Genomic DNA, 4679 nt, shown 5'->3' on the forward strand with positions numbered 1-4679 from the left:
GAAAATGGAGGTGTGATGATGGAAATATGTATAAATATCTAAGTTAAAATACTTGAGTTAATATGAATTATGCTTGATGACTGTGGAAGAGATGCACGGAAGCCTTTTTGTAACCAACAGTATGTAAAGAAGGAAGATTCTTTGTGTCGTGTTTGTTTTGAAAATTAAAAATAAAAACAATTTTATTATTTAAAAAATCTTCAGATGCTGTGGGTGCCTCATCACTCAAGATTTTCAAGAAAAGACTGGACAGGCACTTGCTTGAAATGGGGTAGGGCTGCTGTGACTGTGAACTTATGGCACACATGACACAGGTGTTATGCAGTGCCCTCTCTGTGGGCATGCAGGCCAGCTGGTTTTCAGGTCTCTGCCGTGCATGTGTGGAGGGCACACATGTGGCAGATCCATGCGCATGGAAGGGGGATGGGATGCATGTGGGGGGGTGCTTGCAATGCATTTTGAGGGCCCTGTGCCCCGTTTTGGGCCTGGAAAGCCTCCTGCACCAACCTGGAAGCAAAAAATGGGTGAGGCAAGAGGATTCTTGGAAAAGGGGGAGAATCCTAAACAGCACACAGGTGAGACTTAAATACACGAGTTGGCGTCTCATGGGGTCATCAAAGTGCGTCATCATACAATTATACAAATGCATTTGGCATGATCAATAACAATACTTGGCAATATTGACAATAGTTGGCATTAATTAAGTGATAGCCCCAAAAATAAATCCCCTGAGATTTTTTCTGGGAAATTCCGGTTACTTGCGTGTCAGGAACATATTTTAAACTTTCCCAAAAATGGGTGATTGATGGTTTTCCCTTTCTCACAGTTTAAATAATAGCAAGTTAATTATTAACTTCCCCAACCCATATCCATTCCCATCTGGGCTAATCCTAGCTGGGTCGTAGTAACCTTGGTTGTCCTAATGTCAGCAAAACATGAAATGCTTTTCCAAATAGTATTCTTCCAGCTAAGCTAAATAGATATGTATTGCAAAATCTTATTAAAAATGGAATCTGTCAGGTTCATTTTTTTTACACAAATAATGTAAATCTCATCCTAATTCTCACAATAGCAGTCTTTCAATCCTTAAGAATGTTATAGGCCATGAATAGCATTTTCCATACATTGTATTACCAAAGGATGGGAGAAGTGGAAGTTTTACAGCAAAACATTGAAACTCGAAGGGGTAGACTACCCCACAGATCAACTACTTGCTGGTTATAACAGAATAACAGAGTTGGAAGGGTTCTTAGAGGTCATCAAATCCAGCCCCATGAATAAAGCAGGAGTCCTTATATTACCCTGGACAGGTAGTTGTCCAATCTTTTCTTGAATACTTCAAGTGATGCAGCACCTACAACTTCTGGTGGCAAGCTTTTTCCACTGGGTAATTATTCTCCCTGTTAGGAAGCTTCTCCTTGTAGTTCTTGGTTGGATCTCTCCTTAGTTTCCATCCAATGCTTCTTCTGCCTTCGGGTGCTTTGGCTGCTTCAATGCTAAAAGATGAGGGCATTATGCTCCTGTCTGTATTCTCTCCAAAGCCGCCCTTCAAACACGTGTCAAGCGGTACAAATGGTGTGACCCAATCTTTTACATGGTGACGTGGATTTGAACCCTTTGCAAATGCAGCCACCCTGGAGAATGCTCATCAACCAAGGCAAATGAAATTAAAACTCCTCTTCAGAGCTTCTTCTCTAAGAACAGTCCACAAGTCATATTGTGATGGAATGCCCACTCAGAAGGTTCCCTGGATACGATACAATGCAATACAATACAATGCAATACAATACAATACAATAGCAGAGTTTGAAGGGACCTTGGAGGTCTTCTAGTCCAACCCCCTGCCTAGACAGGAAACCCTATACCGTTTCAGACAAATGGCTATCCAACATCTTCCTAAAGACTTCCAGTGTTGGGGCATTCACAACTTCTGGAGGCAACTTCTGTTCCACTGGTTAATTGTTCTAACTGTCAGGATATTTCTCCTCAGTTCTAAGTTGCTTCTCTCCTTGATTAGTTTCCACCCATTGCTTCTTGTCCTCCCCTCAGGTACTTTGGACAATAGCTTGACTCCATCTTCCTTGTGGGCAGCCTCTCAAATATTGGAAGACTGCTATCATGTCTCCCCTAGTCCTTCTTTTCATTAAACTCGACATACTCAGTTCCTGCAACCATTCTTCCTATGTTTTAGTCTCCAGTCCCCTAATCCTCTTTGTTGCTCTTCTCTGCACTCTTTCTAGAGTCTCCACGTCTTTTCTACATCATGGCGACCAGAACTGAATGCAGTATTCCAAGTGTGGCCTCACCAAGGCATTATAAAGTGGTATTAACACTTCACGTGATCTTGATTCTATCCCTCTGTTGATGCAGCCTAGAACTGTGTTGGCTTTTTTGGCAGCTGCAGCACACGGCTGGCTCACATTTAAATGGTTGTCCACTAGGATTCCAAGATCCCTCTCACAGTTACTCCTATTGAGCAGGGTACCATCTCTGCATGAAACAAAAACTGCATGAAGTCTTCATCTCTGCATGAAATAATTGGGGGTCAACCTATTTTCCAACGCGCCAGAAGGCAGGACAAGAAACAATGGATGGAAGTTAATCAAGGAGAGAAGCAACCTGGAATTAAGGAGAAACTTCCTAACAGTGAGAAAGATTTAATCAGCAGAACACCTTCCCTTCAAACATTCTGGGTGCATCATCACTGGAGGTTTTTAAGAAGAGACTGGACAGTCATTTGTCCGAAACGGTATAAGGTCTCCTTTTTGAGCAGGGGGTTGGTCTAGAAGGCCTTTGAGGTTCCTTCCAGCTCTATTCTGATTGATCGATTGAAGCAATAAGTAGAGGAGAAACCTGGAATTAAGGAGAAACTTCCTAAGAATGTCCAGTGCATCAGCTTGCCTCCAGAAGTTGTGGGTGCTTCATCACTGGAGGCTTTTAAGAAGAAACTGGACAGCCACTTTCTGAAATGGTATAGGGTCTCCTGCTTAAGCAGGAGGTTGGACTAGAAGACCTCCAAGATCCATACACGTTAATGACTGAAGAACAACTTCTAGTTTTAGAAGACCCACAACTTTTTCCGAAACTCAGACTCTTGAAGGCTGCAACATTGAAGATGGGCCAGCCAGTTTTGAAGTCTCAGATTACACACTCATCTGGAATGTCATTAAAGGAGATGCGGATGGCTTTTTAATACAATAATACAATAATACAATAGTAGAGTTGGAAGGGACCTTGGAGGTCTTTTAGTCCAACCCCCTGCCTAGGCAGGAAACCCTATACCATTTCAGACAAATAGCGATCCAACATCTTCTTAAAGACTTCCAGTGTTGGGGCATTCACAACTTCTGGAGGCAATTTCTGTTCCACTGATTAATTGTTCTAACTGTCAGGAAATTTCTCCTCAGTTCTAAGTTGCTTCTCTCCTTGATTAATTTCCACCCATTGCTTCTTCTCCTGCCTTCAGGTGCCTTGGAGAATAGTTTGACTCCCTCTTCTTTGTGGCAACCCCTGAGATATCGGAAGACTGCTATCATGTCTCCCCTAGTCCTTCTTTCTCTTAAGCTAGACATACCTAGTTCCTGCAACCGTTCTTCATATGTTTTAGTCTCCAGTCCCCTAATCATCTTTGTTGCTCTTCTCTGCACTCTTTCTAGAGTCTCCACATCTTTTTTACATCGTGGCGACCATGTATTTTTCTTGAATTAGAGTCACCTGGGTTCCATCCTTTTTTGAATCCTCTTCACATTTTTGCTGAATTCCTGGCCTTCGGGACATGGGAACTTCAAACCCAGCTGCAAACAAGCTACAACTCGGGAAGCCAAAATCAAAATCCTGGCAACTGATCCAATGAGTGTAGCCTTCAGGCGTTGATCCCCAGTTCCGAGGCAAAATAATCCAGCCTTGGAGTTCTCCAGCAGGAAAGTAGTGGGAGCACATGGATCCTGCTCAGAAATGATAAGAAATTCGGACTTATCGTTACGTGCAGGAATAATCCTGCATAATGTGAAGTAGAGGGTGAGGAGCAAACCAGACCCTGTCCAAAGGCACAAACCAGTTTTCCTAACCAGTTCCCCTGAGAAGTCCTTCCCTGACAAAAAGAAAAATAGAATGGAATAACAGAGTTGGAAGGGACCTTGGAGGTCTTCTAGTCCAACCCCCTGCTTAGACAGGAAACCTTACACCACTTCAGACAAAGGGTTATCCAACATCTTCTTTAAAACTTCCAGTGTTGGAACATTCACAACTTCTGGAGGCAATTTGTTCCACTGATTAATTGTTCTAACTGTCAGGAAGTTTCTCCTCAGTTCTAAGTTGCTTCTCTCCTTGGTTAGGTTCCACCCATTGCTTCTTGTCCTGCTTTCAAGTGCTTTGGAGAATAGTTTGACTCCCTCTTCTCTGTGGCAGCCCCTGAGATATTGGAAGACTGCTATCATGTCTCCCCTACTTCTTCTTTTCATTAAACTAGACATAGCCAGTTCCTGCAACCGTTCTTCATATGTTTTAACCTCCAGTCCCCCTATCATCTTGGTTGCTCTTCCCTGCACTCTTTCTAGAGTCTCCACATCTTTTTTACATCGTGACAATCAAAACTGAATGCAATATTCCAGGTGTGGCCTTACCAAGGCATTACAACGTGGTATTAAGAAAAGAAGATATCCACGATTTTGCAAAGGAGG

Source organism: Natrix helvetica (genome assembly GCF_964273705.1).
Source record: "Natrix helvetica genome assembly, chromosome: 4".
NCBI classification, from domain to species: domain Eukaryota; kingdom Metazoa; phylum Chordata; class Lepidosauria; order Squamata; family Natricidae; genus Natrix; species Natrix helvetica.